Genomic DNA, 12,715 nt, shown 5'->3' with positions numbered 1-12,715 from the left:
TTCAGATCCACTTCTGTCTCTCTTTAGCAAACAAACAGGCTTCTACAGGATAATAATAAAGTAATAAGATAAAACGAAAATTAGTACCTGGAAATTGAACAGGACAAACAAGCAGAATGAAAAGAGCCCAAGAGAAGGCACAAAAAGCAGAGACCCACTTGGTCATACACTCTGGATTCTCATAAAGACACTAAACGAAGCCATAATATGTACACAAAGGACCTGGTGCAGGCCTTGTGCATGCTGCTTCAGTCCGTGTGGTTCACAGGAGTTTTCATCCTATTGATTTAGGGGCCATGTTTCCTTGGTGTCCTCCATGCCCCTGGATCTTATACTCTTCCATCTCCACTTCCAAAGGGCTTCCTGAGTCCTGAGGGGAGGAATTTTTATGGAAACATCCCATTTATGGATGAGTGTTCTAAGATCTCTCACTCTCTGCACACTGTCTGTGTGTCTACCTTTGTTCCCATCTGCTGCAGGAGGAAGCTTCTGCGTGACTAAGCAAGGTATTGGTTTATGAGTATAACAGAATGTCATTAGGAGTCTTTTTTTTAAACAGTACTGTCTGGTTTTACCGTAAGTCCCTGGCTACATAGTCTCAGGTTCTTGGTCACCCAAGCAGTGTTGGGTGTGGGTTGCATCTCCTAGGGTGGACCTTAAGCCAAATCAGTTACTGGTCGGTCACTACCACAAGCTTCATGCCACCATTGCCCTAGCATAGCTTGAAGGCAGGACACCATTGTAGAGCAAAGGGTCTGTGGTTGGGTTGGTGGTCATGTTTCTTTTTTGGTAGTGTGCAAAGTGCCTTCCTATAACAGGGATGTTGAGCGTAGGGATGAAGACTCTATGTAGACACCAGCTGAGCCTCTCCATATTCAGTGAGTTGTGGACCTGTTGTCTTCAGCTGTCAGTTTATGGAGAGCAACCTATAGTCTTGACAATGCCTGGGTTGCTCGGAGGTTCCTGCTGGACCCTATTCTAAAATCTCAATTAGCTGTAACCAATCCTGGTACAGGAAGCTTCATTTGGTGACAAGAAATGTCTAGGTGGGGCTCTGGCTCTCCCATTATTTGGTAATTTCATTTAGATCCCCTATGCATGCATGCACACATGCACACACACATTTTAGAAAGCTTCGAACAGTAATTGTTTTAATGCTGTGCCTTGTGAGGATTGTGTTGCGACATAGTTCTGCCTGTTGCTTTCCAATGTCAACAGCTTTAGATCTAGAAAGAAAAGGGACATTGGCAGGGGAACTGGTGAAATAGAGTCTGTAGTTTAGTTAATGATAGCATCCCAGTGTTGGTTTCTTAATCTGGAGAGATGCATCTTGGTTATGTTTACCATGGGATAAGCCAGGTAAAGGCTGTATAGGCTTTCTACACTTGATCTTAGCCAAAAGGCCGAGAAGCGATCTGTATAGGCTTTCTGTGTACTGTCCTTGCAATTTTTCAATAAGTCTAAAATTATTCCTGCAAAGGGCTTATGTTACGATTTGTAGGGAAGTGGTATATGTGGCTCTGTGTGTGTCCACCGATGTGTACACATGTGGAGGCCTGGCCGTGACATTGTATGTCTGTCTTTATTGATCTCTCAGTTGTTGCTGTCATTGGTTTGTTGTTTGTTTTAGACAGGGTCTTAGTATGTATCCCTTGCTGTCTCAGAAATTGCTCTGTAGATCAGGCTGACCTCTAACTCACAGAGATCTGACTGCCTCTGCCTCTCAAATGCTAGGACTAAAGACAGGTGCCACCATCACCTGGCTTATTGCTTTTAAACAGGGTCTCTCACTGAACCTCACTCTTAGCTTCAGCTAGTCTGTTGACCAGCAAACCATGTAACTCCATGCTCCCAGCACCAGGGTTAAAAGTGCATGCTATTACACTTGGCTTTTCACAAGAGTGCTAGGCATCCAAATTCAGGTCTTCACGCTTGTACAGAAAGCACACCAAGTAATCTCTCCCAGTCCCTCCACCTTATTTTTTGAGATAAATACTCTCATTGAACCAGCATACAGAGGACAACTCTCAGGAGTCATTTCTGTCTTTCTAGCATGGGATCTGAGGATCAAACTTAGGTCATCAGACTTTTGCTTTGGCAGAAGCAGGAGCTTTTATCTCCTGGACCATTTGTTGGCTCTCGTCTGAGGTTTTCTTCTTCTAGTGTGTGCTCTGCTTGCTAGACATACACTGTGCCCCATTCTGATCTCTTGTTGAGTGAATCTTCCTGGCACACATATTTGAATGGTCTGTAGGCATGTGATAATACTGTTTATTCCTTTTCTTTACAGGACCTTTCACCCTGATATTTTCTTTGGTTACATTGATTATAGAAAAGCTGAATAACATTGCTGATGGGGGCAGGGATCAGATAGCCTTTGTAATCTCACAGGGCTCACTCTCCAGTTTCAGTGTCGTGTCAAAAATGTCAGCTCGCATTCCCAAATTAAAGGATTATCTTTTTACATTTTCTTCTGCCGGCTCTTTTCTCCTGCCCCATGTTGACCTGAGCCTTCTCTTACCTTAGTTTCCTCTGCCCCTATCCTATTAAAGCTCAAGTCCTCTCCTAGACTGTTACTTGACAGACAAGCCCTGTCTCAAATGGTAGCAGTGGGTCACTCCATCTTGGGTGTTCATGAACTAAGAGGCCGGAGCACGTGTCCCTTCAGGTCTCCTCGCTGCTCTTTGCTCTCATCAGCCATTGATGAGACAAGCCCTTCAGCTTCCCCTGCTGCAATCGAATCAAGCATCTGTGACTTCTGTCTGCCTCTTATCATCTCTCAGGTCTGTCTGCTGCCCTGTGGCTTCTCAATGTCCCACACAAACGCCCGTCATGTGAATGAGGTTGTTGGTGCTCCCTACTCTGTCCCCTATGTTTGTTGTAAATGTTCCCAGGTGCCCAGTTCTATCGAGCAGCTGCTGTGAGTCTTCTGTGTTTATTCAAGAATACTCATATATGATGCAGCCCTGCACAGATATTTTACTAGAATTCACGCGTGAACGTGTGTGTGTGTGTGTGTGTGTGTGTGTGTGTGTGTGTGTGTGTGTGTGTGACCTTTTAAGTAACTTCAGGAAAAGGAAACATTGCACACTCTTAAGTAACTTTTATATTTCGTTTGGAATTTAGCCAAAGTGATGAGAAAAGTAAAAGAAATTAATGAGGTCAGAGGGTGGCGAGTTGGCTCACCAGGTAAAGCTGACAAGTCTGATGACTTCAGTTCCATTCCCAGGACCCCTGTGGTGAAAGAAGAGCTGCTACAAGTTATCCTTTGACTTCCATACATGCAATGTGACATAAATAAATAAATACCTAGGATTTTTAACATTTTTTTTTGAAAACTAGTCATTTGAGTGTGGTTTAACTGGAAAAATGGCTCACCAGCTAGGAGAATGTACTATTCCTGAGAAGGACCCTAGTTCTGTTCACATCTCCCATGTTGTGGGGCTCATATACATAACTCCAGCTCCAGGGTATCTGATACCTTTGACCTTCATGGATACCCATGCTTATGTGCACATACAATTAAAAATAATAAAATCAATATTTTTAAAGTTAACCCATTGAAACAGGGGTCTAAATATTGGCTAAATCACACTTTCCCTAAATGACTTATTATATGTGTTCATGTTTGACTCACAACCTTCACAGTAGCCATTTGAACACATTCAGGAGATTCTACTGAATAAATCCACCAAAATTCAGGCAGCCCCCCTATTGTTGTACATGTGCTGCCTCAGTTGATGATGTCATAAATAACTCTGTGTGTTTGGCTGTTTGTTCTGTTGAATTATTTCCTTGTGAAAGAAGCCCGTGAGTGGGATTACTGGGTCAAGGGTAGGAGTATCTCCCTGACTCCGGCAGTTTATAATCTGAAAATGGGTTTTCTTATTATAGAGCAAAGGTCCAGGCTCAGTTGTCGGGGGTGCAGAGGCCACAAGAGAAGTCCTATTTTCCAGAGTCACCTCTAATGTGTCCCGTCTCCCAGCCCTCATTCTCCCCTGTTCATTTCATTCAGTTTTCCTCTTTTGGAAACATTTATGGAGTGCCTGCTCTGTGGCAGCCACTGGCGTTTCTCTCTGCCTCGCTGCAGTGAACCCCACAACTCTGTACACTGCTCTGACCAAAGACTGGTTCCACATGTATGATGCCAAGAGGACCAGGTCAGAGGTGCATTGGCTTGTGCTTCCTGAGGAGCATGAGGGTACTGTGGCGTACAGAAAAGCTACCTCATTTTCCACAGTGTGCCTAGGGAACCCTAGAATCTTCTGCTAGAGAGATCTGCCATTAGCAATCCATCTCTCTCCATTGGGGTATAAGCCCATCCAGGCCTAGCCTTGAGGAGAAAGAGGAGACTCCCAACTGCACCAGCTGACCCATAAGAGCCTCTTACTACTGTTATCCCAATAAACTGCTGATCCTGAAAAACTAAATTTTAGTTTAAACCCTGACCTTTCAGGTTCAGGTTCTGGCTGTAGTTCTGAGTCTCTGCTTCCCCACTCGACGGTTAGATTCTGCTCTACAACCTGTTGAATTCTATGTTCAACCACCTAAGGCTGAAAACCAAGACTTCAGGCATGTCTCTACTTTGTGCTCCATGGCCATGCTTCACTCAGTGAAGCCTGCAATTAATTACAAGCTGTCCCGACCTTCATAGTGTCTGTATAGCCCCCGTCAAAACCAAGTAATTCCCCAGACTATCCATGTTGCCAGTGAACATGTATATAAGCTTGCTGAGTTAGTAATCACACTGTTCTCAAGGTTAGTAATCCAAAGACCAGAGAGGAAACATGACTTTTCAAAAGTCAAAGAAGAAGCTTATACTCATATCTATGCATGGAGCCTGCAGTTCCTGACTCCCAGGAGGAAACAAGCAGGTGCAATATTACAGAAGAAATGTAGGAAATTATTCTAATCAGAAGTTCAACAAGTCCTAAGACCTGCAGAGCAGAGAAGGAGGGATGGCCCAAAACTCAGGGACAAGACAAGTCTTACTTTAAAGACCTGAATTTAAAGTCATGAAAATAAAATCAGGGGCTGATTTTAGGTGGAGTTCCTAGATCACTGGGCTGGGTTTAGTTAAGTATCTGCTTGTATCACCAAACTGCCCCAGCGTCCTGGAGTAGGGACTGGCCAATAGGTGCAGATCTGGAATGAGGTCCAAGGAAAGAGAACAGGTGTAAAAATGAGAAAAGATATAAGGGCCAGGTCTGGGTCTCACTCCCACCCACTGCTGAGAAAGCCTCCGCACCACTCAGTACCTGCCTGCATCACAATGTATCACAATGTATCACAGGGCTACATTATGGGGAGGCTCAAAATCTGCATCGCCACCGCCCATGGAAGTCTAACACTTCCTGCAATGTTTCTTCCTACAAGACCCAGGACACATACCTTCTCCTGGGCTGGTTTCCCAGGGATAATGTTCTTTAGTAGTGTGTTTGTTCTGCACTAGATAAACTCAAGCACGAGATTTTGCTCCATAATGAAAAACATTAGCTTGTCAAATATTAGATAAGTAGACTTTTCTGAAAATGATGGGTGCAGAGTGTCCCCTCATTCATTAGACAACAGACAAGCCACAGTCCTACTATGCATTCCTGTTCTCTTCAGGCCCTGGAGACAACCCCAATGATGGTTTCCCTATTGGCTGTCTACCATTGTGGCAGCCTTGCCCACATGCAGCTCTCCCTGCTCCACTTCCCTCGTTCCCCCTGTTATTTTCTCTTGTTAATCTCTCCAGTGTCCATGTCAAGATGCCATTCTTGTGACCCTGATGCTTCTTTATCAATATTTTTTCAAAGCCCCTTCCCTCTTATGGAAGAATTCTAATGTCAGTTGTTAGGGTTCTTCAAGACTTCTTTCGCTTTGGTACACACGAATACACAGAAAACGTTATGTCTTGAATGTGAAGTGTCCTCCACAGGCACTGTGTTTGAGCTGCATCTCCAGCTGGTTGCTCTTCGGGGACTTGCAGAACCCTTGGCCATAGGCCTGGCTGGCAGAGGTGGAGTCATAGAAGCAGAGATAGAAGGGTATAGCCTAGACAGGTTGACAGCTCTGCTTCCTGGTTGTGTCATGTGGCAGCACAATCATAATCCACTCTTGCCACCAGGCCTTCCCCTGTGGTAGACTGTGTCTCCTCAAATTGTGAGGCAAAATAAATGCTCCCTCCTTTAAGCTGACTCGATTGGGTGTTTGTCACAACAAAGAGAAAAAGTAACACAGAAAATGGACACAATTGTTCTGATACATAACTCATGCCAGACCAAGAGCAATGATTGCCTTATTCAAAATGGAGCAATGAAGATGTTTAGAACATCCTACCTCACTCAAAAGTGACCCTGGCCATGACAACTCAGCTGAATCCAAACCAGGGAAGCTTGAACTACCCTGTGCCTTCAAAGGCATTTTATAGACTGCTATTAGAGGCAAGAGGCCCAAAGTGAAATACTGTTGTTACTTGACGGGCCAAAATCGTGCCTGCAACGAGTGAGAATTTCAAGGTCTTCAGACTTGTGTAAACTCCCAAAGTATTCTCAGGCTGTAAACTAGGCTCAACTGTAACTTTAACCTAATTGCCAAAACCACTCAGTGAGCATTTCCTGCGGTCCAACTAGGTAACAATGAAACTTCAAGACATGTGGATTGTCTCAGATACTAGCTAGTAGTGCAAAACAACATGGGTTTGCTAAGGTCAGGAATTACAGAGGGCATGACAAGGACAGCTGTTATTAGTCCAGAGTGTCTAGAGCCTCCGCGGCTGGGGATTACAGAATTCAGGATTCAGGAATTAACTGCTGATTCTTTCTTTTACTCATCTGTCTAGTATTTGTACCCCTCCCCCTCTCTGATTTTCTCACAACCTAGTGGCTAGTTTCTGTGGTAAGAAGCCTCAAAGATCGTCCCCAAAGACCCCTACCTGCTGGGACTTACAGCCTGTGTGATCCCATCCCCTGAGTAACTTGCAGCTAACCAGTGGAACGTGGCCACAATGAGAGAATTGTTTTCCCATCATTAAATTACAAAGGCTTGTGACGAATTAGTTCTCTCCATCACTCTTGCTAGCTTCAACGAAACAAGCTGCCATACTGAAAAGGCTTTGACAGCCAGGGGGAACTAAGGCCCTCAGCTTAACAAACCACAAAGAAGTGAATCTTCCCCTCAAACCAAAGTGACCTTGGAAAGGATCTAGTGTCCATCTGGACTTTCACATGAGATCTCCTCCCCAGGCCCTTTCACAAGCCTCAATTACAGCCTTGTGACAGGTCCTGAATCAGAGAACCATGAATTCCTAGCTCAGACGAATAGTGGAATGAATAATAATGTATATTATCTTACGCTGATGCTTTGGAATCCCTTCTTTTTATGGAGCAACAGGTATCTAATACAAGCTCCAAGAGTGAATACCCCATAGAAAGGGCAGAAGGTTCTGGGCAGACGGCTCAGTTGGCAAAGTGTTTGCAGTGCAAGCCTGAGCACCTGGGTTTGAACCCCAGTACACGCATTTAAAAGCATGCAGTGCTTCCCTTTAACCTCAATCATTAGGAAGACAGAGACATAAGGACTCGGCAGCCCGCTTGTTGACTGACCACCCTGGGGAGCCCCGTGTCCCAATGAGAAAGCCTGTTTCAAAACACCAAGTGGACAGTGCCTGGGGAACACCTGAGGTTGACCTCTGGCCTCCGTGGACACAAATATGTATGTGGATGCACACACATACAAACATATACACAAGCTTGATGAATTAATTAATTAAATTCGAAAAACAGGCAGAAGCTATATTATCACATCACCATTGATGGCCTAGACTCAGAAATCACATACAGAGCTGAGCATGTAAGTCAATGGTAGACATTTGCTAAGCATACACAAAGTTCTGAGTTCAGTCCACACACACACACACACACACACACACACACACACACACACACACACATATTCCATAATATTACTTTCCTCAAAGTTACAAAGTTGCTGATTCAAGAAAATGGATGGTAGACCCCATCTTTCAAACGGAGTGCACAACGTCGAAGTATCATCCAAGGCAGACATGAGGCAGATGAGAGTCGCAGTGATGATCTTTGGAAAATTAACTCTGTCACACAGTTCTGTGGTCTGTCCTCTAACATGGCCTGGCCTGTTCGATGAATATATTTCAAGAAAGTTATGTATTCTTTTGCTATTTTGAAACTGAAGTTGTGTTTATGTTTCTTCTGGTTTGTCTCCCCTACATTTAAAAGAAAAGTTCCAAAATTTCTCAGCATGTCACAACCTAAATTGGAGTTTCCCCTCCTGCAGTCAGAGAGGCCTCAGAGCCATAATTTCCAGGAATGTGACTATCTAAAATACAAGACTCTCCACTTAAGAAAGACTCCGAACGGATTACAGCATTGCTCTGGCTACATGTGCTCAAATATTCCAATATTGCCCCACATTTCATGCCAGAGGGAAAAAACACATGAGAAAGAGGAGAATGGGGGAGGAGGAGAATCTGGTGGAAACCAGACTGACCCTAGCAGGGCCTCTAGCACCCCACAAACTCCTAGAACATCTAAGGCAGCAGGCACCTCAGAGATCCATCAATTCACTTCCCATGGGTCACCACAGTGGCAATGTTTAGTGAGGCCCAGGGGACAGTAGCTCCCTAACAGAAATAAGGCTTAACCCAGGGCCCTGATGAAGCCCGAGTTAGACCTCACCACCTTGTAAACTCATGCACCTTCTGACTGCACATCACAGCAACCCGAGTCTCCTCATACTTGATTTCAAGATGTGCGTGCTTTGACCAAGCTCCCCTGGGGAATGCCTACAAACTCCAGGCAAGTCTCCCGCTCTTTCTGCCTCTGCCATGACTCCGGCTCCATGTCACAGATTCTTATGTCCAAACACCTGCTCCTCTCAGAATCCAACTTGCCCGAGCTAGCCTTCCTGCCCCAGCATGAGGCTGTACAGACTGCACCACTTCCCTTTGCGATAACCCACGCTGGGCTGAGACTCAACAATTCGTTAGTAAACAATTGGAGAGGAGAGAATTACAACACAGGGAATCTCAAAGCAAATCCCTCTGTTCAGATTCCCTGGGTCCTAGAGTGGCCTCCACATTCCTTTCTGCTATGACCAGACCTGAAGCCAGGGCCAACTACCTCCTAAAAATGGAAATTTTCTTGATTCCCCCAAATCCTGAGGTTCGGGGAAAGGTGGCAACTTCTGCACACTCTAGCCTAAGGCCCGTATTCCACATCTTTCTTTTTCTGTTTTAGGACCGATCTTGTTCCCAGTGGCCTGAGAACAGAAGTGTGCATTTCATGGAAATATCCAGCTTCTAAAGGATACCAGAGCAAGCATCTAGACACAGAACACTACATTTATGGTACTAACAATCGCCGATAGATTCAGCTACGGGTTTTTTCCTTATTCTCTTTTTAAGTCTGAGTCTGTGATCAGGGTTACACTGTTTACCAGTTATGTGCATTTCCTAGCTCCTGTGACCAAAGGATGACTTACCCATTAGAGAGTTCCTAAAAGTGAGAGATAACCGATTATTTAAATACATACTTGGAAAACAAACCCTACTCCGAGAAGGAATCTGTGCTGTGTTAACCTGACACAGCCCGAAGTCTCCTGGGAAGAGGGGGCCTCAGGTGAAGAATTACCAGTTATAAACTGACCCATGACCCTGTCTATGAGGAGTTTGTCTTGACTGATGATTGATGTGGGAGAGCCCAGTCCACTGTGGGAGGCACCATCCCTATGACATAGACCTTAAACTTATACATATTTAAGGATGTTAGACAAGATGTTAAACAGCAATTCCTCCACAGTTTCGGCTGCAGGTTCCTGTCTTGAGTTCCTGCCTCAACAACAGATTGTGATTTGGAAGTGAAATAAACCTGTCTCTTCCCTAAGACGCTTTTGGTCAGCGTGTTTTATCACAGCAACGACATAAATCTAGGTCAGGGCCATTTGGAAAAGCCAACTCTGTAATTCATGTCAACGACTAACCTAATTTTGCAAAGTAAAAAGTTGCAGGTTCTTAGAACCAAGTTATCAGATCATCCTCATTCCAGGTTCAGGCTCGGTTTGTTTATTGGCTTTTTGTGGAGCATAGCCAGCACAGTTGTTTGCCTAGCAAAAAGTCCTGGGTTCACCCCCACAGCAGGAAAACCATTGGGTATGGGTTCGTTCACAGCTGTAATCCCAGCACTTGGGAAGTAGAAGCAGGAAGGTTAGGAGTTCATGGCTTGCAGCTAACTTTGTCTTAAAAAAATAAAAATAAAAACAAATAGACAAGCATGGTTGTGTATGCCTTTTATGCCAAACTCAGAAGGTAGAGGTAGGCACATCGCTATGAATTCAAGGCCAGCCTGGTCTACAAAACAAGTTCCAGGTCAACCAAGGCTAACTTGTGAGACCATACCTCAAAAAGAAGGAAATCAAAGGTTTTTTTTTAATTATTAATGTAATTTGCATGAACTCTTTGGGTTTGGATGGTGGATATGTGCATAAAATATATTTCATGCTGAAAGTGTAAAATGTAATGCAGAGCTTCAGGGCCTCCCTTTTTAACGCCAGTCCTAACTGTATATAAGTTCATTACCTTTATAGATTTTGGGTATGGTTAATTTTGATATGCAATATTTTTATTTATTTGTGATTTTTAATAATAAAGAATATTACTCCTGGCACTTAGTCTGAGGGCTGAGGGCTAGTGGACATTTCGACAGCCGCCAACCTGCAGCTTGAAAGCCCTGAAACGACTTTCGTGGAAGTCTGAACCAGCAGTGCAGCTTTCCTTCCTCCTTGTTCCTGCAATGTCCACCAATGAGAATGCTAACTCAACAGCTGCCCGGCTTAACAGAGTCAAGAACTAGGGGAAAGACAGTACAGAAGTGTGGCGCCGCTGAATAGACGTCAATGTGGAACTTAGGAAAGCTAAAAAAGACGACCAGATGCAGAAAAGGAGAAACGTCAGCTCATTTCCTGATGATGCTACTTCTCCACTACAAGAAAACCGAAACAACCAGGGTACCATAAATTGGTCTGTTGGGGACATTGTTAAAGGCATAAACAGTAACAGTTTGGAAAGCTACTCAAGCTGCTCGGAAATTGCTTTCTAGAGAGAAATAGCCTCCTATAGACAAAATCATCCCAGCTGGTTTGATCCCAAACTTTGTGTCCTTCTTGGGCAAAACTGATTGCAGTCCCATTCAGTTTGAATCTGCTTGGTGGACGGAGGTGCTATCCCAGCATTTGTTTCTCTCTTGGCATCTCCCCATGCTCACATCAGCAAGCAAGCTGTATGGGCTCTTGGAAGCATTGCAGGCGATGGCTCAGTTTTCCGAGAGGTAGTTATCAAACATGGTGTAATTGACCCACTGCTGGCACTTCCTGCAGTTCCTGATCTGTCATCCTTGGCGTGTGGTTACTTACAGAATCTTACCTGGACACTTTCAAACCTTTGTCGAAACAAGAATCCTGCACCCACCTTAGATGCTGTTGAGCAGATCCTTCCTACTTTAGTTCAACGATCCAGAAGTATTAGCAGATTCCTGCTGGGCCATTTCCTACCTGACTGATGGTCCAAGTGAGTGCGTTGAGATGGTTGTGAAGAAAGGAGTTGTCCCCCAACTTGTAAAGCTTCTTGGAGCTACTGAACTGCCATTGTGACACCGGCACTAATATTGTCACCGGAACAGATGAACAGACTCAGAAAGTGATAGATGCAGGCTTTCCCAGCCTGCTAACAAACCCCAAAACTAATATTCCAAAGGAGGCCACAGGGACAATGTCGAACATTACAGCCGGACACCAGGACCACATACAGCAAGTGGTGAATCACGGCCTTGTCCCATTTCTTGTTGGTGTCCTCTCTAAGGCAGACTTTAAGACACAGAAGGAAGCTGCAAGGGCTATAACCAACTATACCAGCGGCAGGACTGTTGAACTGATTGTGTATCTGTGGGATAATAGAACCTTTGATGAACCTCTTGAGGGCAAAAGATTCCAAGATTATTCAGGCTATTCTTGATGCCATTTCAAATATCTATCAGGCTGCCGAGAAACTAGGTGAGACAGAAAAACTCAGTAAAATGATTGAGGAATGTGGAGGCTTGGAGAAAACTGAAGCACTACGGAGCCACGAGAACGAGTCTGTATACAAGGCCTCATTGAACCTAATTGAGAAGCACTTCTCAGTGGATGAAGAGGAAGATTAAAATATGCCAGAAACTACCTCTGAAGGCTTCGCCTTCCAAGTTCAGGACGGAGCTCCTGGGCCTTTAACGTCTAATGTCCAGCCAAAGCACAAAGTTGTTAGCTATGTGCTGTGCTATGCTGTGTTCTCATAAATTTGTCTTAGCGTTTCTCTACTAAGAACTCTTTTTAAATGTGGTTTGTTACTGTAACACTTTTTACAAAAGAAACCGTACTTGAGAGGTTACAAACTACATACTCTATGAAGCTGTCCTCTGAGTCTATTTCTATCTGGAATTTCATACCCTGTCGTGTCCTGTAAATAAAGATTAAGTTCCGTTTTTCTAAAAAAAAAAAAAAAAAGAATATTATTCCCATAGGAAGCACTTCTCTAGACACTTCCTCTCTTAGGAGACAAAACCATTTGCAAGTTATAAATGAAAGGGTCACTTTGTTTTACTTTCTCCATCAAGGGGATCCAAAAACCTTATTTTAAATTTATATCATTTTTAATTGGGGTGGG

General features: G+C 44.1%; 1 pseudogene; it reads left to right on the top strand.

The window, feature by feature from the left end:
- Nucleotides 1–10,811: 10,811 nt before the first annotated feature.
- Kpna1-ps9 (karyopherin subunit alpha 1, pseudogene 9) lies at nt 10,812–12,347 on the top strand (annotated as a pseudogene).
- The last annotated feature ends 368 nt before the right edge of the window (nt 12,348–12,715 follow it).

This window comes from Rattus norvegicus, chromosome 1 (genome assembly GCF_021556685.1).
Source record: "Rattus norvegicus strain SHRSP/BbbUtx chromosome 1, alternate assembly SHRSP_T2T, whole genome shotgun sequence".
Lineage (NCBI taxonomy): Eukaryota > Metazoa > Chordata > Mammalia > Rodentia > Muridae > Rattus > Rattus norvegicus.
Note: the sequence above shows the minus strand (reverse complement) of the source record. Positions and strands in the feature narration are given on the sequence as shown.